Below are 26,316 nucleotides of genomic sequence, written 5' to 3'. Positions count from 1 at the left end.
TGTACTCTGCCTTTTATCTGCTACGGTACTCTGCCTCTCCTCTGTTCTTTTATTCTGCCTTTCCTCTGCTCCTGTACTCCGCCTCTCCTCTGCTCCTTTATTCTTTCCCTCCTCTGCTCCTGTACTCGGACTCTCCTCTGCTCCTGTATTCTGCCTCTCCTCTGCTCCTGTACTCTACCTTTCCTCTGCTCCTGTATTCTGCCTCTCCTCTGCTCCTGTCCTCTGCCTCTCCTCTGCTCCTGTACTCCGCCTCTCCTCTGCTCCTGTACTCCGCCTCTCCTCTGCTCCTGTACTCTGCCGCTCCTTTGCTCCTGTATTCTGACTCTCCTCTGCTCCTGTACTCTGCCTTTCCTCTGCTCCTGTATTCTGCCTCTCCTCTGCTCCTGTATTCTGCCTCTCCTCTGCTGCTGTACTCTGACTCTCCTCTGCTCCTGTATTCTGCCTCTCCTCTGCTCCTGTATTCTGCCTCTCCTCTGCTCCTGTACTCTGACTCTCCTCTGCTCCTCTACTCTGACTCTCCTCTGCTCCTTTACTCTGCCTCTCCTCTGCTCATTTACTTTGTCAATCCTTTGATTTCCTTTCTGCCAGATTTATAGGAATGAGTTCTATTACAATATAGTATAATGTAGCATGGCTGCCTATCTGTACCATTTACCATCCATCATCTTCTTATACAGGAAAAAGGGAGGACGAAGAGGAAAATGACTTGAAGAAGAGAATGTTTGATAAACAAGGTGAGTTGTATCTTAATTACATAAAATAACACAATGTAATGTCACCTATATGAAAAAGCAAAATTATTACTTGTTATGCCATAGATATATTAGAGAACATTATCCTCTACTCCTGGTCTGTCTCCTTATCATGTGTTCAGTATCACACATCCCATTCTGTCTGAGATCTATGTCTCCTCCTGTCTCCTGCCTCTCCTCTGCTCCTGTACTCTGCCTCTCCTCTGCTCCTGTACTCTGCCTCTCCTCTGCTCCTGTACTCTGCCTCTCCTCTTCTCCTGTAATCTGCCTCTCCTCTGCTCATTTATTCTTTCCCTCCTCTGCTCCTGTACTCTGACTCTCCTCTGCTCCTGTACTCTGACTCTTCTCTGCTCCTGTATTCTGCCTCTTCTCTGCTCCTGTACTCTGCCTTTCCTCTGCTCCTGTACTCTGACTCTCCTCTGCTCCTTTATTCTTTCCCTCCTCTGCTCCTGTATTCTGCCTCTCCTCTGCTCCTGTCCTCTGACTCTCCTCTGCTCCTGTACGCTGCCTCTCCTCTGCTCTTGTATTCTGCTTCTCCTCTGCTTCTCTGGTTAACCTCTCCTCTGCTCCTATATGTGCCTCTCCTCTGCTCCTGTACTGTGCCTCTCCTCTACTCCTGTACTCTGCCTCTCCTCTACTCCTGTACTCTGCCTTTTATCTGCTCCTGTATTCTGCCTCTCTTCTGCTCTTTTATTCTGCCTTTCCTCTGCTCCTGTACTCCGCCTCTCCTCTGCTCCTATACTCTGCCTCTCCTCTGCTCATTTTCTCTGCTTCTCCTATGCTCCTGTACTCTGCCTCTCCTATGCTCCTGTACTCTGCCTCTCCTCTGCTCCTGTAATCTGCCTCTCCTCTGCTCCTTTATTCTTTCCCTCCTCTGCTCCTGTACTCTGACTCTCCTCTGCTCCTGTATTCTGCCTCTCCTCTGCTCCTCTACTCTGCCTTTCCTCTGCTCCTGTATTCTGCCTCTCCTCTGCTCCTGTCCTCTGCCTCTCCTCTGCTCCTGTACTCCGCCTCTCCTCTGCTCCTGTACTCCGCCTCTCCTCTGCTCCTGTTCTCTGCCGCTCCTCTGCTCCTGTATTCTGACTCTCCTCTGCTCCTGTACTCTGCCTTTCCTCTGCTTTTGTACTCTGACTCTCCTCTGCTCCTGTACTCTGACTCTCCTCTGCTCCATTACTCTGCCTCTCCTCTGCTCATTTACTTTGTCAATCCTTTGATTTCCTTTCTGCCAGATTTATAGGAATGAGTTCTATTACAATATAGTATAATGTAGCATGGCTGCCTATCTGTCCCATTTACCATCCATCATCTTCTTATACAGGAAAAAGGGAGGAAGAAGAGGAAAATGGCTTGAAGAAGAGAATGTTTGATAAACAAGGTAAGTTGTATCTTAATTACATAAAATAACACAATGTAATGTCACCTATATGAAAAAGCAAAATTATTACTTGTTATGCCATAGATATATTAGAGAACATTATCCTCTACTCCTGGTCTGTCTCCTTATCATGTGTTCAGTATCACACATCCCATTCTGTCTGAGATCTATGTCTCCTCCTGTCTCCTGCCTCTCCTCTGCTCCTGTACTCTGCCTCTCCTCTGCTCCTGTACTCTGCCTCTCCTCTGCTCCTGTACTCTGCCTCTCCTATGCTCCTGTACTCTGCCTCTCCTCTGCTCCTGTAATCTGCCTATCCTCTGCTCCTGTACTCTGCCTTTCCTCTGAGCCTCTACTCTGACTCTCCTCTGCTCCTTTATTCTTTCCCTCCTCTGCTCCTGTACTCTGACTCTCCTCTGCTCCTGTACTCTGACTCTCCTCTGCTCCTGTATTCTGCCTATCCTCTGCTCCTGTACTCTGCCTTTCCTCTGCCCCTGTACTCTGACTCTCCTCTGCTCCTTTATTCTTTCCCTCCTCTGCTCCTTTACTCTGACTCTCCTCTGCTCCTGTCCTCTGACTCTCCTCTGCTCCTGTACGCTGCCTCTCCTCTGCTCCTGTATTCTGCCTCTGCTCTGCTCCTGTACTATGCCTCACCTCCGCTCCTGTATTCTGCCTCTCCTCTTGTACTCTGCCTCTCCTCTGCTCCTGTACTCTGCTTCGCCTCTGCTCCTGTACTCTGCTTCTCCTCTGCTCCTGTATTCTGCCTTTCATCTGCTACTGTATTCTGCCTCTCCTCTGCTCCTGTATTCTGCCTCTCCTCTGCTCCAGTATATTGCCTCTCCTCTGCTCCTGTACTCTTCCTCTACTCTTCTCCTGTAGACTGCCTCTCCTCTGCTCTTGCACTCTGCCTCTTCTCTTCTCCTGTACTCTGTCTCACCTGCTCCTGTACTCTACCCTGTCTTCTCTCCTGTACTTTTCCTCTCCTCTGCTCCTGTATTCTGCCTCTCCGCTGCTCCTGTATTCTGCACCTCCTCTGCTCCTGTACTCTGCCTCTCCTCTGCTCTTGTATTCTGCTTCTCCTTTGCTCCTCTGTTCAACCTCTCCTCTGCTCCTGTATGTGCCTCTCCTCTGCTCCTGTACTGTGCCTCTCCTCTACTCCTGTACTCTGCCTCTCCTCTACTCCTGTACTCTGCCTTTTATCTGCTACTGTATTCTGCCTCTCCTCTGCTCTTTTATTCTGCCTTTCCTCTGCTCCTGTACTCCGCCTCTCTTCTGCTCCTGTACTCTGCCTCTCCACTGCTCCTTTTCTCTGCTTCTCCTATGCTCCTGTACTCTGCCTCTCCTATGCTCCTGTACTCTGCCTCTCCTCTGCTCCTGTAATCTGCCTCTCCTCTGCTCCTTTATTCTTTCCCTCCTCTGCTCCTGTACTCTGACTCTCCTCTGCTCCTGTACTCTGACTCTCCTCTGCTCCTTTACTCTGCCTCCCCTCTTCTCATTTACTTTGTCAATCCTTTGATTTCCTTTCTGCCAGATTTATATGAATGAGTTCTATTACAATATAGTATAATGTAGCATGGCTGCCTATATGTCCCATTTACCATCCATCATCTTCTTATACAGGAAAAAGGGAGGAAGAAGAGGAAAATGGCTTGAAGAAGAGAATGTTTGATAAACAAGGTAAGTTGTATCTTAATTACATAAAATAACACAATGTAATGTCACCTATATGAAAAAGCAAAATTATTACTTGTTATGCCATAGATATATTAGAGAACATTATCCTCTACTCCTGGTCTGTCTCCTTATCATGTGTTCAGTATCACACATCCCATTCTGTCTGAGATCTATGTCTCCTCCTGTCTCCTGCCTCTCCTCTGCTCCTGTACTCTGCCTCTCCTCTGCTCCTGTACTCTGCCTCTCCTCTGCTCCTGTACTCTGCCTCTCCTATGCTGCTGTACTCTGCCTCTCCTCTGCTCCTGTAATCTGCTTCTCCTCTGCTCCTTTATTCTTTCCCTCCTCTGCTCCTGTACTCTGACTCTCCTCTGCTCCTGTACTCTGACTCTCCTCTGCTCCTGTATTCTGCCTATCCTCTGCTCCTGTACTCTGCCTTTCCTCTGCCCCTGTACTCTGACTCTCCTCTGCTCCTTTATTCTTTCCCTCCTCTGCTCCTTTATTCTGACTCTCCTCTGCTCCTGTCCTCTGACTCTCCTCTGCTCCTGTACGCTGCCTCTCCTCTGCTCCTGTATTCTGCCTCTGCTCTGCTCCTGTACTCTGTCTCACCTCCGCTCCTGTATTCTGCCTCTCCTCTTGTACTCTGCCTCTCCTCTGCTCCTGTACTCTGCTTCTCCTCTGCTCCTGTATTCTGCCTTTCATCTGCTACTGTATTCTGCCTCTCCTCTGCTCCTGTATTCTGCCTCTCCTCTGCTCCAGTATTTTGCCTCTCCTCTGCTCCTGTACTCTTCCTCTACTCTTCTCCTGTAGACTGCCTCTCCTCTGCTCTTGCACTCTGCCTCTCCTCTTCTCCTGTACTCTGTCTCACCTGCTCATGTACTCTGCCCTGTCTTCTCTCCTGTACTTTTCCTCTCCTCTGCTCCTGTACTCTGCCTCCCCGCTGCTCCTGTATTCTGCACCTCCTCTGCTCCTGTACTCTGCCTCTCCTCTGCTCTTGTATTCTACTTCTCCTCTGCTCCTCTGTTTAACCTCTCCTCTGCTCCTGTATGTGCCTCTCCTCTGCTCCTGTACTGTGCCTCTCCTCTACTCCTGTACTCTGCCTCTCCTCTACTCCTGTACTCTGCCTTTTATCTGCTACTGTATTCTGCCTCTCCTCTGCTCTTTTATTCTGCCTTTCCTCTGCTCCTGTACTAGCCTCTCTTCTGCTCCTGTACTCTTCCTCTCCACTGCTCCTTTTCTCTGCTTCTACTATGCTCCTGTACTCTGCCTCTCCTATGCTCCTGTACTCTGCCTCTCCTCTGCTCCTGTAATCTGCCTCTCCTCTGCTCCTTTATTCTTTCCCTCCTCTGCTCCTGTACTCTGACTCTCCTCTGCTCCTGTATTCTGCCTCTCCTCTGCTCCTGTACTCTGCCTTTCCTCTGCTCCTGTATTCTGCTTCTCCTCTGCTCCTGTCCTCTACCTCTCCTCTGCTCCTGTACTCCTCCTCTCCTCTGCTCCTGTACTCCGCCTCTCCTCTGCTCCTGTACTCTGCCGCTCCTCTGCTCCTGTATTCTGACTCTCCTCTGCTCCTGTACTCTGCCTCTCCTCTGCTCCTGTACTCCGCCTCTCCTCTGCTCCTGTAATCTGCCTATCCTCTGCTCCTGTACTCTGCCTTTCCTCTGAGCCTCTACTCTGACTCTCCTCTGCTCCTTTATTCTTTCCCTCCTCTGCTCCTGTACTCTGACTCTCCTCTGCTCCTGTACTCTGACTCTCCTCTGCTCCTGTATTCTGCCTATCCTCTGCTCCTGTACTCTGCCTTTCCTCTGAGCCTCTACTCTGACTCTCCTCTGCTCCTTTATTCTTTCCCTCCTCTGCTCCTGTACTCTGACTCTCCTCTACTCCTGTACTCTGCCTTTTATCTGCTACTGTTTTCTGCCTCTCCTCTGCTCTTTTATTCTGCCTTTCCTCTGCTCCTGTACTCCGCCTCTCTTCTGCTCCTGTACTCTGCCTCTCCTCTGCTCCTGTACTCTGCCTTTCCTCTGCTCCTGTATTCTGCCTCTCCTCTGCTCCTGTCCTCTGCCTCTCCTCTGCTCCTGTACTCCGCCTCTCCTCTGCTCCTGTACTCCGCCTCTCCTCTGCTCCTGTACTCTGCCGCTCCTCTGCTCCTGTATTCTGACTCTCCTCTGCTCCTGTACTCTGCCTCTCCTCTGCTCCTGTACTCCGCCTCTCCTCTGCTCCTGTACTCTGCCGCTCCTCTGCTCCTGTATACTGACTCCCCTCTGCTCCTGTACTCTGCCTTTCCTCTGCTCCTGTACTCTGCCTCTCCTCTGCTCCTGTACTCTGACTCTCCTCTGCTCCTGTACTCTGACTCTCTTCTGCTTCTGTACTTTGTCAATCCTTTGATTTCCCTTCTGCCAGATTTATAGGAATTAGTTCTATTACAATATAGTATAATGTAGCATGGCTGCCAATCTGTCCCATTTACCATCCATCATCTTCTTATACAGGAAAAAGGGAGGAAGAAGAGGAAAATGGCTTGAAGAAGAGAATGTTTGATAAACAAGGTAAGTTGTATCTTAATTACATAAAATAACACAATGTAATGTCACCTATATGAAAAAGCAAAATTATTACTTGTTATGCCATAGATATATTAGAGAACATTATCCTCTACTCCTGGTCTGTCTCCTTATCATGTGTTTAGTATCACACATCCCATTCTGTCTGAGATCTATGTCTCCTCCTGTCTCCTGCCTCTCCTCTGCTCCTGTATTCTGCCTCTCCTCTGCTCCTGTCCTCTGCCTCTCCTCTGCTCCTGTACTCCGCCTCTCCTCTGCTCCTGTACTCCGCCTCTCCTCTGCTCCTGTACTCTGCCGCTCCTCTGCTCCTGTATTCTGACTCTCCTCTGCTCCTGTACTCTGCCTCTCCTCTGCTCCTGTACTCCGCCTCTCCTCTGCTCCTGTAATCTGCCTATCCTCTGCTCCTGTACTCTGCCTTTCCTCTGAGCCTCTACTCTGACTCTCCTCTGCTCCTTTATTCTTTCCCTCCTCTGCTCCTGTACTCTGACTCTCCTCTGCTCCTGTACTCTGACTCTCCTCTGCTCCTGTATTCTGCCTATCCTCTGCTCCTGTACTCTGCCTTTCCTCTGAGCCTCTACTCTGACTCTCCTCTGCTCCTTTATTCTTTCCCTCCTCTGCTCCTGTACTCTGACTCTCCTCTACTCCTGTACTCTGCCTTTTATCTGCTACTGTATTCTGCCTCTCCTCTGCTCTTTTATTCTGCCTTTCCTCTGCTCCTGTACTCCGCCTCTCTTCTGCTCCTGTACTCTTCCTCTCCACTGCTCCTTTTCTCTGCTTCTCCTATGCTCCTGTACTCTGCCTCTCCTATGCTCCTGTACTCTGCCTCTCCTCTGCTCCTGTAATCTGCCTCTCCTCTGCTCCTTTATTCTTTCCCTCCTCTGCTCCTGTACTCTGACTCTCCTCTGCTCCTGTATTCTGCCTCTCCTCTGCTCCTGTACTCTGCCTTTCCTCTGCTCCTGTATTCTGCCTCTCCTCTGCTCCTGTCCTCTGCCTCTCCTCTGCTCCTGTACTCCGCCTCTCCTCTGCTCCTGTACTCCGCCTCTCCTCTGCTCCTGTACTCTGCCGCTCCTCTGCTCCTGTATTCTGACTCTCCTCTGCTCCTGTACTCTGCCTCTCCTCTGCTCCTGTACTCCGCCTCTCCTCTGCTCCTGTACTCTGCCGCTCCTCTGCTCCTGTATACTGACTCTCCTCTGCTCCTGTACTCTGCCTTTCCTCTGCTCCTGTACTCTGCCTCTCCTCTGCTCCTGTACTCTGACTCTCCTCTGCTCCTGTACTCTGACTCTCTTCTGCTTCTGTACTTTGTCAATCCTTTGATTTCCCTTCTGCCAGATTTATAGGAATTAGTTCTATTACAATATAGTATAATGTAGCATGGCTGCCAATATGTCCCATTTACCATCCATCATCTTCTTATACAGGAAAAAGGGAGGAAGAAGAGGAAAATGGCTTGAAGAAGAGAATGTTTGATAAACAAGGTGAGTTGTATCTTAATTACATAAAATAACACAATGTAATGTCACCTATATGAAAAAGCAAAATTCTTACTTGTTATGCCATAGATATATTAGAGAACATTATCCTCTACTCCTGGTCTGTCTCCTTATCATGTGTTCAGTATCACACATCCCATTCTGTCTGAGATCTATGTCTCCTCCTGTCTCCTGCCTCTCCTCTGCTCCTGTACTCTGCCTCTCCTCTGCTCCTGTACTCTGCCTCTCCTCTGCTCCTGTACTCTGCCTCTCCTCTTCTCCTGTACTCTGCCTCTCCTCTGATCCTGTATTCTGCCTCTCCTCTGCTCCTGTAATCTGCTTCGCCCCTGCTCCTGTACTCTGCCTCACCTCCGCTCCTGTACTCTGCCTCTGTTTTGCTCCTGTATGCTGCCTCTCCTCTGCTCCTGTATTCTGCCTCTCCTCTGCTCCTGTACTCTGCTTCTCCTCTGCTCCTGTACTCTGCCACTCCTCTGCTCCTGCATTCTGCCTCTACTCTGCTCCTGTAGTCGTCCTCTCCTCTGCTCTTGTATTCTGCCTCTATTCTGCTCCAGTACTCTGCCTCTCCTATGCTCCTTTACTCTGTCTCTCCTCTGCTCTTGTACTCTCCTTCTTCTCTGCTCCTGTACTCTGCCAATCCTCTGCTCCTGTACTCTGCCAATCCTCTGCTCCTGTATTCTGCCTCTCCTCTGCTCTTGTATTCTGCCCCTCCTTTGCTCCTGTACTCTGCCTCGTCTTCTCTCTAGTACTTTTCCTCTCCTCTGCTCCTGTATTCTGCCTCTCCTCTGCTCCTGTATTCTGCCTCTCCTCTGCTCCTGTATTCTGCCTCTCCTCTGCTCCAGTATTTTGCCTCTCCTCTGCTCCTGTACTCTTCCTCTACTCTTCTCCTGTAGACTGCCTCTCCTCTGCTTTTGCACTCTGCCTCTCCTTTTCTCCTGTACTCTGTCTCACCTGCTCCTGTACTCTGCCCTCTCTTCTCTCCTGTACTTTTCCTCTCCTCTGCTCCTGTATTCTGCCTCTCCGCTGCTCCTGTATTCTGCACCTCCTCTGCTCCTGTACTCTGCCTCTCCTCTGCTCTTGTATTCTGCTTCTCCTCTGCTCCTCTGTTCAACCTCTCCTCTGCTCCTGTATGTGCCTCTCCTCTGCTCCTGTACTGTGCCTCTCCTCTACTCCTGTACTCTGCCTCTCCTCTACTCCTGTACTCTGCCTTTTATCTGCTACTGTATTCTGCCTCTCCTCTGCTCTTTTATTCTGCCTTTCCTCTGCTCCTGTACTCCGCCTCTCCTCTGCTCCTTTATTCTTTCCCTCCTATGCTCCTGTACTCTGACTCTCCTCTGCTCCTGTATTCTGCCTTTCCTCTGCTCCTGTCCTCTGCCTCTCCTCTGCTCCTGTACTCCGCCTCTCCTCTGCTCCTGTACTCCGCCTCTCCTCTGCTCCTGTATTCTGCCTCTCCTCTGCTCCTGTATTCTGCCTTTCCTCTGCTGCTGTACTCTGACTCTCCTCTGCTCCTGTATTCTGCCTCTCCTCTGCTCCTGTACTCTGACTCTCCTCTGCTCCTTTATTCTTTCCCTCCTCTGCTCCTTTACTCTGACTCTCCTCTGCTCCTGTCCTCTGACTCTCCTCTGCTCCTGTACGCTGCCTCTCCTCTGCTCCTGTATTCTGCCTCTCCTCTGCTCCTGTACTCTGCCTCACCTCCGCTCCTCTATTCTGCCTCTCCTCTCCTCTTGTACTCTGCCTCTCCTCTGCTCCTGTACTCTGCTTCGCCTCTGCTCCTGTACTCTGCTTCTCCTCTGCTCCTGTATTCTGCCTTTCATCTGCTACTGTATTCTGCCTCTCCTCTGCTCCTGTATTCTTTCCCTCCTCTGCTCCAGTATTTTGCCTCTCCTCTGCTCCTGTACTCTTCCTCTACTCTTCTCCTGTACGCTGCCTCTCCTCTGCTCCTGTATTCTGCCTCTCCTCTGCTCCTGTACTCTGCCTCACCTCCGCTCCTCTATTCTGCCTCTCCTCTCCTCTTGTACTCTGCCTCTCCTCTGCTCCTGTACTCTGCTTCGCCTCTGCTCCTGTACTCTGCTTCTCCTCTGCTCCTGTATTCTGCCTTTCATCTGCTACTGTATTCTGCCTCTCCTCTGCTCCTGTATTCTGCCTCTCCTCTGCTCCAGTATTTTGCCTCTCCTCTGCTCCTGTACTCTTCCTCTACTCTTCTCCTGTAGACTGCCTCTCCTCTGCTCTTGCACTCTGCCTCTTCTCTCCTCTTCTCCTGTACTCTGTCTCACCTGCTCCTGTACTCTGCCCTGTCTTCTCTCCTGTACTTTTCCTCTCCTCTGCTCCTGTATTCTGCCTCTCCGCTGCTCCTGTATTCTGCACCTCCTCTGCTCCTGTACTCTGCCTCCCCTCTGCTCTTGTATTCTGCTTCTCCTCTGCTCCTCTGTTCAACCTCTCCTCTGCTCCTATATGTGCCTCTCCTCTGCTCCTGTACTGTGCCTCTCCTCTACTCCTGTACTCTGCCTCTCCTCTACTCCTGTACTCTGCCTTTTATCTGCTACTGTATTCTGCCTCTCCTCTGCTCTTTTATTCTGCCTTTCCTCTGCTCCTGTACTCCGCCTCTCCTCTGCTCCTGTACTCTGCCTCTCCTCTGCTCCTTTTCTCTGCTTCTCCTATGCTCCTGTACTCTGCCTCTCCTCTGCTCCTGTACTCTGCCTCTCCTCTGCTCCTGTAATCTGCCTCTCCTCTGCTCCTTTATTCTTTCCCTCCTCTGCTCCTGTACTCTGACTCTCCTCTGCTCCTGTATTCTACCTCTCCTCTGCTCCTGTACTCTGCATTTCCTCTGCTCCTGTATTCTGCCTCTCCTCTGCTCCTTTCTTCTGCCTCTCCTCTGCTCCTGTACTTCGCCTCTCCTCTGCTCCTGTACTCCGCCTCTCCTCTGCTCCAGTACTCTGCCGCTCCTCAGCTCCTTTTTCTGACTCTCCTCTGCTCCTGTACTCTGCCTTTCCTCTGCTCCTGTACTCTGACTCTCCTCTGCTCCTGTACTCTGACTCTCCTCTGCTCCTTTACTCTTCCTCTCCTCTGCTCATTTACTTTGTCAGTCCTTTGATTTCCTTTCTGCCAGATTTATAGGAATGAGTTCTATTACAATATAGTATAATGTAGCATGGCTGCATATATGTCCCATTTACCATCCATCATCTTCTTATACAGGAAAAAGGGAGGAAGAAGAGGAAAATGACTTGTAGAAGAGAATGTTTGATAAACAAGGTGAGTTGTATCTTAATTACATAAAATAACACAATGTAATGTCACCTATATGAAACAGCAAAATTATTACTTGTTATGCCATAGATATATTAGAGAACATTATCCTCTACTCCTGGTCTGTCTCCTTATCATGTGTTCAGTATCACACATCCCATTCTGTCTGAGACCTATGTCTCCTCCTGTCTCCTGCCTCTCCTCTGCTCCTGTACTCTGCCTCTCCTCTACTCCTGTACTCTGCCTTTTATCTGCTACTGTATTCTGCCTCTCCTCTGCTCTTTTATTCCGCCTCTCCTCTGCTCCTGTACTCTGCCTCTCCTCTGCTCCTTTTCTCTGCTTCTCCTATGCTCCTGTACTCTGCCTCTCCTCTGCTCCTGTACTCTGCCTCTCCTCTGCTCCTGTAATCTGCCTCTCCTCTGCTCCTTTATTCTTTCCCTCCTCTGCTCCTGTACTCTGACTCTCCTCTGCTCCTGTATTCTACCTCTCCTCTGCTCCTGTACTCTGCATTTCCTCTGCTCCTGTATTCTGCCTCTCCTCTGCTCCTGTCCTCTGCCTCTCCTCTGCTCCTGTACTTCGCCTCTCCTCTGCTCCTGTACTCCGCCTCTCCTCTGCTCCAGTACTCTGCCGCTCCTCAGCTCCTTTTTCTGACTCTCCTCTGCTCCTGTACTCTGCCTTTCCTCTGCTCCTGTACTCTGCCTATCCTCTGCTCCTGTACTCTGACTCTCCTCTGCTCCTTTACTCTTCCTCTCCTCTGCTCATTTACTTTGTCAGTCCTTTGATTTCCTTTCTGCCAGATTTATAGGAATGAGTTCTATTACAATATAGTGTAATGTAGCATGGCTGCATATATGTCCCATTTACCATCCATCATCTTCTTATACAGGAAAAAGGGAGGAAGAAGAGGAAAATGACTTGAAGAAGAGAATGTTTGATAAACAAGGTGAGTTGTATCTTAATTACATAAAATAACACAATGTAATGTCACCTATATGAAAAAGCAAAATTATTACTTGTTATGCCATAGATATATTAGAGAACATTATCCTCTACTCCTGGTCTGTCTCCTTATCATGTGTTCAGTATCACACATCCCATTCTGTCTGAGACCTATGTCTCCTCCTGTCTCCTGCCTCTCCTCTGCTCCTGTACTCTGCCTCTCCTCTACTCCTGTACTCTGCCTTTTATCTGCTACTGTATTCTGCCTCTCCTCTGCTCTTTTATTCTGCCTTTCCTCTGCTCCTGTACTCCGCCTCTCCTCTGCTCCTGTACTCTGCCTCTCCTCTGCTCCTTTTCTCTGCTTCTCCTATGCTCCTGTACTCTGCCTCTCCTCTGCTCCTGTACTCTGCCTCTCCTCTGCTCCTGTAATCTGCCTCTCCTCTGCTCCTTTATTCTTTCCCTCCTCTGCTCCTGTACTCTGACTCTCCTCTGCTCCTGTATTCTACCTCTCCTCTGCTCCTGTACTCTGCATTTCCTCTGCTCCTGTATTCTGCCTCTCCTCTGCTCCTGTCCTCTGCCTCTCCTCTGCTCCTGTACTTCGCCTCTCCTCTGCTCCTGTACTCCGCCTCTCCTCTGCTCCAGTACTCTGCCGCTCCTCAGCTCCTTTTTCTGACTCTCCTCTGCTCCTGTACTCTGCCTTTCCTCTGCTCCTGTACTCTGCCTATCCTCTGCTCCTGTACTCTGACTCTCCTCTGCTCCTTTACTCTTCCTCTCCTCTGCTCATTTACTTTGTCAGTCCTTTGATTTCCTTTCTGCCAGATTTATAGGAATGAGTTCTATTACAATATAGTGTAATGTAGCATGGCTGCATATATGTCCCATTTACCATCCATCATCTTCTTATACAGGAAAAAGGGAGGAAGAAGAGGAAAATGACTTGAAGAAGAGAATGTTTGATAAACAAGGTGAGTTGTATCTTAATTACATAAAATAACACAATGTAATGTCACCTATATGAAAAAGCAAAATTATTACTTGTTATGCCATAGATATATTAGAGAACATTATCCTCTACTCCTGGTCTGTCTCCTTATCATGTGTTCAGTATCACACATCCCATTCTGTCTGAGATCTATGTCTCCTCCTGTCTCCTGCCTCTCCTCTGCTCCTGTACTCTGCCTCTCCTCTACTCCTGTACTCTGCCTTTTATCTGCTACTGTATTCTGCCTCTCCTCTGCTCTTTTATTCTGCCTTTCCTCTGCTCCTGTACTCCGCCTCTCCTCTGCTCCTTTACTCTGCCTCTCCTCTGCTCCTGTACTCTGCCTCTCCTATGCTCCTGTACTCTGCCTCTCCTCTGCTCCTGTATTCTGCCTCTCCTCTGCTCCTTTATTCTTTCCCTCCTCTGCTCCTGTACTCTGCCTCTCCTCTGCTCCTGTACTCTGCCTCTCCTCTGCTCCTGTACTCTGCCTCTCCTATGCTCCTGTACTCTGCCTCTCCTCTGCTCCTGTATTCTGCCTCTCCTCTGCTCCTTTATTCTTTCCCTCCTCTGCTCCTGTACTCTGACTCTCCTCTGCTCCTGTACTCTGACTCTCCTCTGCTCCTTTATTCTTTCCCTCCTCTGCTCCTTTATTCTGACTCTCCTCTGCTCCTGTACTCTGACTCTCCTCTGCTCCTGTCCTCTGACTCTCCTCTGCTCCTGTACTCTGACTCTCCTCTGCTCCTTTATTCTTTCCCTCCTCTGCTCCTTTACTCTGACTCTCCTCTGCTCCTGTACTCTGACTCTCCTCTGCTCCTGTCCTCTGACTCTCCTCTGCTCCTGTCCTCTGCCTCTTCTCTGCTCCTGTAATTCGCCTCTCCTCTGTTCCTGTACTTTGCCTTACCTCTGCTTCTCTACTCATCTTCTCACCTGCTCCTCTATTCTGCCTTACTCTGCTCCTGTACTCTGCCTCTCCTCCTCCTGTACTCTGCCTCTCCTCTGCTCCTGTACTCTGCCTCTCCTATGCTCCTGTACTATGCCTCTCCTATGCTCCTGTACTCTGCCTCTCCTCTGCTCCTGTAATCTGCCTCTCCTCTGCTCCTTTATTCTTTCCCTTCTCTGCTCCTGTACTCTGACTCTCCTCTGCTCCTGTGTTCTGCCTCTCCTCTGCTCCTATTCTCTGCCTTTCCTCTGCTCCTGTACTCCGCCTCTCCTCTGCTCCAGTACTCTGCCGCTCCTCTGCTCCTTTTTCTGACTCTCCTCTGCTCCTGTACTCTGCCTTTCCTCTGCTCCTGTACTCTGACTCTCCTCTGCTCCTGTACTCTGACTCTCCTCTGCTCCTTTACTCTTCCTCTCCTCTGCTCATTTACTTTGTCAGTCCTTTGATTTCCTTTCTGCCAGATTTATAGGAATGAGTTCTATTACAATATAGTATAATGTAGCATGGCTGCCAATATGTCCCATTTACCATCCATCATCTTCTTATACAGGAAAAAGGGAGGAAGAAGAGGACAATGACTTGAAGAAGAGAATGTTTGATAAACAAGGTGAGTTGTATCTTAATTACATAAAATAACACAATGTAATGTCACCTATATGAAACAGCAAAATTATTACTTGTTATGCCATAGATATATTAGAGAACATTATCCTCTACTCCTGGTCTGTCTCCTTATCATGTGTTCAGTATCACACATCCCATTCTGTCTGAGATATATATATCCTCCTGTCTCCTGCCTCCCCTCTGCTCCTGTACTCTGCCTCTCCTCTGCTCCTGTACTCTGCCTCTCCTCTGCTCCTGTACTCTGCCTCTCCTATGCTCCTGTACTCTGCCTCTCCTCTGCTCCTGTAATCTGCCTCTCCTCTGCTCCTTTATTCTTTCCCTCCTCTGCTCCTGTACTCTGACTCTCCTCTGCTCCTGTACTTTGACTCTCCTCTGCTCCTGTATTCTGCCTCTCCTCTGCTCCTGTACTCTGCCTTTCCTCTGCTCCTGTACTCTGACTCTCCCTGCTCCATTATTCTTTCCCTCCTCTGCTCCTTTATTCTGACTCTCCTCTGCTCCTGTACTCTGACTCTCCTCTGCTCCTGTCCTCTGACTCTCCTCTGCTCCTGTACTCTGACTCTCCTCTGCTCCTTTATTCTTTCCCTCCTCTGCTCCTTTACTCTGACTCTCCTCTGCTCCTGTACTCTGACTCTCCTCTGCTCCTGTCCTCTGACTCTCCTCTGCTCCTGTCCTCTGCCTCTTCTCTGCTCCTGTAATTCGCCTCTCCTCTGCTCCTGTACTTTGCCTTACCTCTGCTTCTCTACTCATCTTCTCACCTGCTCCTCTATTCTGCCTTACTCTGCTCCTGTACTCTGCCTCTCCTCCTCCTGTACTCTGCCTCTCCTCTGCTCCTGTACTCTGCCTCTCCTATGCTCCTGTACTATGCCTCTCCTATGCTCCTGTACTCTGCCTTTCCTCTGCTCCTGTACTCTGCCTCTCCTCTGCTTCTGTATTCTGCCTCTTCTCTGCTCCTGTAATTCGCCTCTACTTACTGCTGTACTCTGCCTCTCCTCTGCTTCTGTGTTCTGCCTCTTCTCTGCTCATGTAATTCGCCTCTCCTCTGCTCCTGTACTTTGCCTTAACTCTGCTCCTCTACTCATCTTCTCACCTGCTCCTCTAGTCTGCCTTTCCTCTGCTCCTGTACTCTGCCTCTCCTGCTCCTGTACTCTGCCTCTCCTCTGCACCTGTACTCTGCCTCTCCTACGCTCCTGTACTCTGCCTCTCCTCTGCTCCTGTAATCTGCCTCTCCTCTGCTCCTTTATTCTTTCCCTCCTCTGCTCCTGTACTCTGACTCTCCTCTGCTCCTGTACTCTGACTCTCCTCTGCTCCTGTATTCTGCCTCTCCTCTGCTCCTGTACTCTGCCTTTCCTTTCCTCTGCTCCTGTACTCTGACTCTCCTCTGCTTCTTTATTCTTTCCCTCCTCTGCTCCTTTACTGTGACTCTCCTCTGCTCCTGTCCTCTGACTCTCCTCTGCTCCTGTACTCTGACTCTCATCTGTTCCTGTACTCTGACTCTCCTCTGCTCCTTTACTCTGACTCTCCTCTGCTCATGTACTCTGCCTCACTTCCGCTCCTGTACTCTGCCTCTCCTTGTATTCTGCCTCTCCTCTGCTCCTGTACTCTGCCTCTCCTCCGCTCCTGTACTCTGCTTCTCCTCTGCTCCTGTACTCTTTTTCTCCTCTCCTCTGCTCCTGTACTTTGCATCTCCTCTGCTCCTGTACTCTGCCTCTCCTCTGCTCCTGTATCCTGCCTCTCCTCTGCTCCTGTACTCTGTCTCTCCACTGCTCCTGCACTCTGCCTCTCTTCTACTCATGTATTTTGACTTTCCTCTGCTCCTGTATTTTGCTTCTCCTCTGCTCCTTTTCTCTGACTCTCTTCTACTCATGTACTCTGCATCTCCTATGCCCCTGTACTCTGCCTTTCCTCTGCTCTTGTATTCTGCCTCTCCTCTGCTCCTGTATTATGCCTCTCTTTTGCTACTGTACTCTGCCTCTCTTCTGCTCGTGCATTTTTCCTCTCCTTTGCTTCTGTATTCTGCCTCTCCTCTGCTACTGTATTCTTCATCTTCTCTGCTCCTATACTCTGTCTCTCCTCTGCCCCTGTACTCTGCCTCTCTTCTGCTCCTGTATTTTCCCTCTCCTCTGCTCCTGTATTTTGCCTCTCCTCTGCTCCTTTTCTCTGCCTCTCCTCTGCTCCTTTTCTCTGCTTCTACTTTGCTCCTGTACTCTGCCTCTCCTCTGCTCCTGTATTCGTCTTCTTCTCTGCTCCTGTAGTTTGCCTCTCCTTTGCTCCTATACTCTGCCGCTCCTCTGCTCCTGTCTTTTGCCTTTCCTCTGCACCTTTACTTTGCCTCTCCTCTCCTCCTGCATTCTGCCTCTGCTCTGCTCCTGTCTTCTTTTCCTCCTCTGCTCCTGAACTCTGCCTCTCCTCTGCTTCTGTTTTTTTGTCGATCCCTTGGCCTTTCTTCTGCCAGATTCACATGAATTAGTGTTATTACTATATAGTATAATGTAGCATGACTTCCTATATGTTCCATTTACCATCCATTATCTTCTTATACAGGCAAATAGGAAAGAAATGAGACGATGAGCTGATGATCGCTGAGTGATGTAATGATCCCTACATGAAAAAGCATAATTATTACTTGTTATGCCATAAATATAATAAAGAACATTATCCTCTACTCCTGGTCTGTGTCTTTTTCATGTGTTCAGTATCACACATGATACTTTTTTATAATCCGCTTCCCTCTTTCCTCTTATACATCACAGCACACAATTCCCTGCAGTTCTTCTTAAGCCCCTGGATTTGCAAACAATGGGGGGGGTGGATTGTGAAAATTTACTAAATAAAACAATTACAGCTGGAAACAATCCTGATAATAATAATTATTATCCATGTTATTAGCAAAGATTGAGGAAACATAAACTCTAATCATGAATCCTAGTTATGAAAAGTCCCGTACAGGACTGGATACAATTATGGGGCCATCACAATCCTCTATGGTAGATTAAGAATTCTGGGTAATGTCTCAGATGGTCTGAATTAGTGATGAGTGAATCTATTCAGGTTCCCGTTCGTTAGGATCTGTGGAATAAGTTTGGGTTCCTGATTCTGAACACCTGCTGGTAACACCCATGATCAGCGCTCGGACCGATCACTGGAGTTAACATTTTAAATGCTGCTCATTGCTATTTGATTCCTTAGATAAGTGCCGGCTTGTGGGTGCTCTCCCCCTTTTTTCCCTTGGAGCGTCATTCCCTGTGATGTCATTGGGGAACAACAGTGTATTCTGGCTCTCCTCTCCTCCTGTACTTTGCCTCTCCTCTGCTTCTGTACTCTGCCTCTCCTCTGCTCCTGTACTCTGCCTCTCCTCTGCTCCTGTACTCTGCCTCTCCTCTGCTCCTGTACTCTGCCTCTCCTCTGCTCCTGTATCCTGCCTCTCCTCTGCTCCTGTACTCTGCCTCTCCTCTGCTCCTGTATTCTGCCTCTCCTCTGCTCCTGTACTCTGCCTCTCCTCTGCTCCTGTATTCTGCCTCTCCTCATGTATTCTGCCTCTCCTCCTGTATTCTGCCTCTCCTCTGCTCTTGTATTATGTCTCTCCTCTCCTCCTGTATTCTGCCTCTCAGCTCTGCTCCTGTATTCTGCCTCTCCTCTACTCCTGTATTCTGCCTCTCCTCTGCTCCTGTACTCTGCCTCTCCTCTGCTCCTGTATTCTGCCTCTCCTCTGCTCCTGTATTCTGGCTCTCCTCTGCTCCTGTACTCTGCCTTTCCTCTGCTCCTGTATTCTGCCTCTCCTCTGCTCCTGTACTCTGCCTCTCCTCTGCTCCTGTACTCTGCCTCTCCTCTGCTCCTGTACTCTGCCTCTCCTCTGCTCCATTATTCTGCCTCTCCTCTGCTCCTGTATTCTGCCTCTCCTCTGCTCCTGTATTCTGCCTCTCCTCTGCTCCTGTACTCTGCCTCTCCTCTGCTCCTGTACTCTGCCTCTCCTCTGCTCCTGTATTCTGCCTCTCCTCTGCTCCTGTATTCTGCCTCTCCTCTGCTCCTGTATTCTGCCTCTCCTCTGCTCCTGTACTCTACCTCTCCTCTGCTCCTGTACTCTGCCTCTCCTCTGCTCCTGTATTCTGCCTCTCCTCTGCTCCTGTATTATGCCTCTCCTCTGCTCCCTTCTTTTTTCCCTCCTCCGCTCCTGTATTCTGCCTCTGCTCTGCTCTTGTATTATGTCTCTCCTCCTGTATTCTGCCTCTCAACTCTGCTCCTGTATTCTGCCTCTCCTCTGCTCCTGTACTCTGCCTCTCCTCTGCTCCTATTCTCTGTCTCCCCTCTACTACTGTATTCTGCCTCTTCTCTTCTCCTGCATTATCTCTTTTCTCTTCACCTAGTCCTTGACCTAGTGAATATTCTGCCACCAATGGCAGGTGCTCTTAAGTGCAAACACCAAACGCAACCCCGGACTCCAAGATGAAGAATTGGTTCAGGAACCCAAATATGCAATGTTATAACAGACCCCAACATTATGGTTTGCGTCTGCTCAATCGCAGTCTTATTACATAATCATATATGGTCACAGTCCTGGACCTGTGTAGAGCTGTGTGGACCTGTGAAATCTGGTTGGTCAGTCCAACACAGGCCGCGCCCACTGGTAAAGATGACACACAAAATAGAAGAGACTGCTAGTGCTACATCTTAAGGTTCTGAGTTATAGTTGATTCTTTCGTCCTATGGCTCCCAGGCCTCCCAGGTTGTAGCTGTAGGGAAGCTATAATGCACAGCACTAAACAAAATTTCTTTAAGCCTTCACATAATTATATTGACAAAAAAAATCCCAAATTGTATCACTTTGAGGGTATTTCATTATGCAAATGATGGTCATAAAAAAATATACATTTGGTATTGCTGTGTGCAGATTGACCCAGAGAAGAAAGTCCTTTGGTTATTTAGGTTCAACAATATAATAGTTTTTTTTTATTAGAAAAAACAACATCAGATTAGCCTTCTATTTAAAAAATACTGCACATAAAGACAATGGAAGTGTATTGTTTCAGTGCAGGCTAAAAATGTGCATTTAATATTCCATTGTATCAATAGCTGGGCCCCCTTTTTCACTGGTGGGCCCTTAGGCTGACCTTGTCCACATTAGATTGTATATTTAGGGAGGAGTAGTTGCAGACTAATTATATTTTTCCTTGTTACTAGCAAACTAATATGCAGTGTTAGGACGGCCCCCAAGGGGTAGTGGTCAGTATATTGGGGAGGAGCCAAATTCTGGAAGTTACAAACTCGGGAGTAAACCAGAGACCCAGGGGCACATTTATTTACCCGGTCCATTTGCGATCCAGTGGCGCGTTCTCCGACCAGGTTTCGGGTCTTCCGACGATTCACTAAGGTCGTACGCCTGAAATCCACTAGGTGTCGCTGCTGCGCCAAGGTCCGCCAAGGTCCGCCAGAGTTCACCATCCTTTTCCTGGTGCATGTAAATGTGGGTCAAGCGACACTTTTTGTAAATAGTGCAATTTTTCCGAATCCATTGGGTTTTCCAACAGCCAAGCCCCCCAATTTCCATCGCATGGAAGCCGATCGCTTGCGCCAAAAACCTGGGGCAATTCGGTGCAAAATGGCACAAAACGGGATATGTCAGAAGACCCGACGGAAAAACGTGATTCGGACCATTAGTAAATGTGCCCCAATGGGTTGTTCTCAGGATCAAATCCGAATTTGATAAGAAGTGAGATTTATCAGAAGAGAGCAGAACTGAGAACTGAGAGCTGAGCTCAAATTTCATTTTCCCACAGCTGTTCATAAAATTACAGCTGATCTCTGATTGGTTTTCATGGGCAACGGGAACAGTTACCTCAGACGTTTCTAATAAATGTCCCCCATCTCTGTAGCCCTATCCATATTACCTTACATATGAGCTCTACTCATTGCCTTTTGTAACTAATCAAAGCTCGAAGCTTATATTAATTACCTGTGGCAAAATAGCAACCAATCAGGGCTAAGTTTATAATTGTCAAAGCAGCAGCAGACAATGGCTCTTGTATATGATGGTTAATAAGTGTATTTTGGTAAGTGCGAGCTTAAAATGTTGGCTCAAAACCAAGTCTATGATGTTCCTTGAGTCACAGAGAGCGGCTGTGCAAAATTTGGTGATTATAAATGCAACGGTGCAGATTCCTTTAGCGGACATACATACATACATACATACATACATACATATATACATACAAACACACACACATACATAGACACATACATACATACAAACACACACATACATACACACACATATGCATATACACTCAGCACATACATACATACACACATACATACACACACATATGCATATACACTCAGCACATACATATACACACACATACATAGACACATACATACAGTACATATGTACACACATACATACACACATACATACACACACACATACATACTCACTAGAGATGAGCGAGCACTAAAATGCTCGGGTGCTCGTTATTCGAGATGAACTTTTCCTGATGCTCGAGTGCTCGTCTCGAATAACGAGCCCCATTGAAGTCAATGGGAGACTCGAGCATTTTTCAAAGGGACCATGGTTAGGGAATAAAATGTGTTATTTAATTGAAAAAGAATGTCTTCTGATAAGTTAGCAGATGTATGCAAACATCTACAATCTATTCTTCACTGTTCCGCGCATATATTATCTCCGGACAAGTTAGCAGATGTGAAGAACAGTGAAGAATAGAATAAAAACAGTGAACATAGTGAAAACAGGATCATTTAAGTGAAAAATGCAGTGAAAAACACAGTGAAGAATAGATTGCAGATGTTCGGCACATCTGCTTACTTGTCGGGAGATTCGCTGTCCCGGGATCCGCTCCCCTTCTTCCACTGAAGTCTCCCCGATCTCTCTGCCCTTCCCGATGTCTCTGTGCCGCTGCCCCAATGTCTCCATGCCTGCTGCTGCCCCGGTGTCTCCGTACCTGCCGCTGCCCACGATGTCTCCGTGCCTGCCGCTGCCCACGATGTCTCCGTGCCTGCCGCTGCCCACGATGTCTCCGTGCCTGCCGCTGTCCCGGTGTCTCCGTGCCTGCCGCTGCCCCGCTGTCTCCGTGCCTGCCGCTGCCCCGCTGTCTCCGTGCCCGCCGCTGCTCCGCTGTCTCCGTACCCGCCGCTGCCCCGCTGTCTCCGTGCCCGCCGCTGCCCCGATGTCTCTGTGCCTGCCGCTGCCTGTGCTGCTCCCCGATGTCTCTGTGCTGCTCCCTGGTGTCTCTGTCCTGCTCACCGTGTTCTTCAATGTGTTCTTCACATACTATTTTGTTCGCACCGTTTCGAATCTGTAATCTACTCTTCACTGTGTTTTTCACTGTGTTTTTCACTTAAATGATCCTGTGTTCACTGTTTTTATTCTATTCTTCATTGTTCTTCACTGTGTTTTTTTAATTAAATGCTCGATCTTGAGCAGGGGAAATACTCGTCCGAGCAACAAGCCGTTTCGAGTACCTTAATACTCGAACGAGCATCAAGCTCGGACGAGTATACTCGCTCATCTCTAATACTCACATACATACACACACATACACATACATATGCACTCATATGTATGTGTACATACATAAATACACACATACATACTTACATACACGCACACATACACTCAGATTTATATATTAGAATGTATACAATCCGTCTATATTTCAGGGGGTTCACATTTAATTCTATATTAAATTATACTTTATTAAAGTCACCACGGATTAGTATTGATCTGCTCCTTTCTTTATTTATAATACCCATCACAAGAAAAAGAAATGTTTTTTTGGATGGGTAAATGTTTATGATTTATACTTTTTATTGTTAGCCCTCGAAAGGTTCCATTTAAGAGGCCTAAAAATGCTCTAATGATTGGGCCGATAAAAAGCCATAACTTCTTTTTTTCTGTGTGCTAGCTTAAACATTTTTGCATTGTTTTTTTTCATGACACATGGGGCTAGTTAAAACTTGACAAAAGTTTAAGGGTTTTTTTTTTTAATTATTAAGTTTTTGGTTAAATTTACAAAAAAAAGATGAAAAAAGCCTGTTTTGTTAGTATATCCATTTTTTTATTTTTAAATTCATTCAAAATAAACAATATAAATGAATTCCCTATTTTGTGTTGGTCGTTATATATGTAATAATACAGTATATATTAATTATAATACATATCGGCAAACAGGGAGATTTTGGCAATGTTTTTTATAGTAACAATGGGCATTTTCTAAAAATTTATTTGGAAATAACATTAATAAATATTTATTAGTATTAAGTATGTGTATTTTGTTACTTTATATGCCCCCCATGCGGTTATAAAAGACCCCTGGATAACACTTCCACAGTTTCATTTTTTTTTAATTTTTAAAATGTTTTCACTTACAAATTTTTTGCTGTAACTGGACCATCTATGAGGCTGTTACAGAGGGGAAATGACTGCCTGTGGGTTCTGATGTCTGATCAGAACTGTATGTCACGGGTGCTCCCACAACCCACGTCTCGGGTTGAGGGCTCATGATCCTCGGTGTGCCCCAGCGCCCCCCACTGCTCTGTCTTACCTCTCCTCATTCCTGATTCCCATTCAGCAGTCGTGCACATGTTTCTGCCTCCTAGAAGGTGCTGGCCCTTTTCAGGAAATGGATAAAGCCCAGCATCTCCCAACATTCCTTACCGGATCTTCGGGCTATATGTCGTCAAGAAAGCTTTGTCCTGTGCCTATGCTTGTAATTGGATTCCCCGTTGTGACCCCGGACCTGTTCCCATTTGTGCTCCTCCGCTTCCTGCCTTGACCACCTGCTCCATCCCAGACCCTGATTTGTTGCCGCCTACCTTGACCATCTGCACATGTGGAACGACCTGGTGGTACCACTCCGCAACAAGACCAACCTGCTTTGCGGCAGGCTCCGGTGAAAACCAGATGCCACTTAGACTCTAGTCCCAGGTGTCAGCTTGTGTCATTGTATGCGGTGACCCAGAAACCTGACAATAAGATCCGACATGGACCCGCCTAGGTTCTGCTACCTGTTCTGTTTGATCTTACCACCATCGTGGTCCAGCAGTCCCGGCAGTTTGCCATGCTAGGTGAACAGCTAGGACAAGTCACCGCCATGTTGCAGCAATTGATGGCAACTAGAGATGGGTGAATCGATTCTAATGATTCTAACTTCGGTTAGAATTTCAGGAAAAATTTGATTCGCCACGAAGCCGAAGTTTATGCTGATTCGCGGGAATGAAGTTGTTTTTTTTTCCCTCATGTTTCTGCTAAATGGGCACGAGAACAACGTGTTACATGTGGCAGAGAACTCTGGGAAGGAGAAAGGAACACCCCCAATGACATCTGCAGACCTGTAAGCCAATCAGTGACCGGCAGGCTTATGTGATGTCACACAGCCCTATAAAATCCAGCCATTTTCTATCTCAGCACTTCACACTTCATGTTGTAGCGTCCAGCTGCTGCTATTGTGCTGAGCGATTCTTGATGCAATCCCTCGCTGTTCTCTAAGGGGGATCTGTATACCCCAAATAGCAGTTCTATTTAGTGACAAAATCTGCAGCAGTGAGCTGGCAGTTGTGGGGTATCTGTATAACGCACCTTTTGGGGGCTCTAGTTTACAGCCAGATTTACGTGTGAAATCCACGTAGTTTATCCAGTGATTTTCACTGAAATTACACTGTCAGTTGTGGGGTATCTGTATAACACACCTTTTGGGGGCTCTAGTTTACAGCCAGATTTACATGTGAAATCCACGTAGTTTATCCAGTGATTTTCGCTGAAATTACACTGTCAGTTGTGCGGTATCTGTATAACGCACATTGCAATACCTTTTGGGGGCTCTAGTTTACAGCCAGATTTACGTGTGAAATCCACATAGTTTATCCAGTGATTTTCGCTGAAATTACACTGTCAGTTGTGGGGTATCTGTATAACGCACATTGCAATACCTTTTGGGGGCTCTAGTTTACAGCCAGATTTACGTGTCAAATCCACGTAGTTTATAAACCACTATGTCAGGTGGCAGGTGGAGCAGGCAGAGGTGTCAGCACAGTAAGGGGATGTCGCAGGCGGGGTGACTCTGTGAGGACAGAACTGCCGTTGTCATCTAGTGGCAGTGTGTTGATCAACAACCCAAAGGTCATCCAAGGTCATCCAATTCCTCAAATATAACATCTGATAACCCCAGCAAAGAGTCGGTAGGTTCTTCTGATACAACAATTAGTTGGCATGGCCCAGGAGCAGGTCAGTAGCAGGTCAGCGGCCCTCACCTGTCCTTAACCAGGTTCTGTCCTGTTCCTTTCCCGCAGCCTGAGAGCTACTAGGTGGTCTGGGCTCCGCGCCACTATTCAGCGAGGATGAAGTGTTTGAGGACAGTCAGCAGCTGCTTTGCAGTGAAGACGTGGGGCAGACTTCCGCTGCCTCCTGCAGTAGGCAGGCTGTGCATACTGACATCGGTGAGGAGAGTAGCTTGCGGAGCAGGCAGCAAGTCGCTACTGTGGCTGTGAGTCAGCAGGGTGGCAGCAGTGCGAGGACAAGGCTTAGTACCCACTGTGGGTATCCCAAAGAATGTATTTTATGTGTAATTTATGTTTTAACTAATTTCTACTTTTAGGTTTTGTAAACTGTGGGGTACATTTATTAAGTTCTTTGCGCCACACTTTTGTCGGACTGTGCGCGTTCTTCTAGGCTAAAAAGGCTTGTACAAATGTTTAAGAAGTGTCTGTACTGCTATTGTGTCGCACACAACACTTTTTGTGGTGCAGCTGCACAGGCTTCCATGCGACACAAATAAGAGGGCGTGCCGCGAGTCGCTCCAACTGATTCGGACCGAGTGCTGTGTTTAACTTTCAAATTGTGTTGCACGCCAGGCTATATACTAGCTGAAAGAGGGCTGGCTGGCTATAAACTAGGGGGCAAGGGGCTGGCTAGCTATGTACTGGGAAGAAGGGGCTGGCTGGCTATAAACTAGGGGCAAGGGGCTGGCTAGCTATTTAGAGGGAAGAAGGGGACTGGATGGCCACAAACTAGGGGGAATGGGGCTGGATAGCTATATACTGGCAGGAAGAAGCTGGGTGGATATATACTGGCGGCAAGGGGCTGGGGCTGACTACAAACTAGGGCATAAGGGGCTGGCTAGCAATTTACTGGGGGAAGAGGTCTGGCGGGCTATATACTGGGGGTAAGGGGCTGCTGGCTACATACTGGGGGAAGGGGATGGCTGTCTATATTCTGGGGCAAGGGGCTGGTTATATACTGGGGACGGGGGTTTCCAGGCTATATACTAGGGGGCAGAGGGCTTGCTGTCTGTAAACTAGGGGGTAAGGGGCTGGCTAGCTATATACTTGAAATAAGGGGGCTGGATGGCTTTAAACTTGGGGACAACGAGCTGGCTAGATATATACTGGTTGGAAGGAAGCTGGGTGGATATATACTGGTGGCAAGGGGCTGGCTAGATATATACTAAGTGGCAGGGGGCTGACTACAAACTAGGGCATAAGGGGCTGGCTAGCAATTTACTGGGGGAAGAGGTCTGGCTGGCTATATACTGGGGGTAAGGGGCTGCTGGCTACATACTGGAAGAAGGGGCTGGCTGGCTATATACTGGAGCAAGGGGCTGGTTATATAGTGGGGACGGGGGAAACAATGCATTTCCCACCCTAGGCTTATACTCGAGTCAATAGGTTTTCCCAGTAAGTGCTAAAAATCCTCGGCTTATACTTGAGTATATACAGTACTTCCTTGGACTTACATGTTACTGT

Source organism: Engystomops pustulosus, chromosome 4, assembly GCF_040894005.1.
Source record: "Engystomops pustulosus chromosome 4, aEngPut4.maternal, whole genome shotgun sequence".
NCBI lineage: Eukaryota > Metazoa > Chordata > Amphibia > Anura > Leptodactylidae > Engystomops > Engystomops pustulosus.
This window is presented reverse-complemented; position numbering follows the sequence as displayed.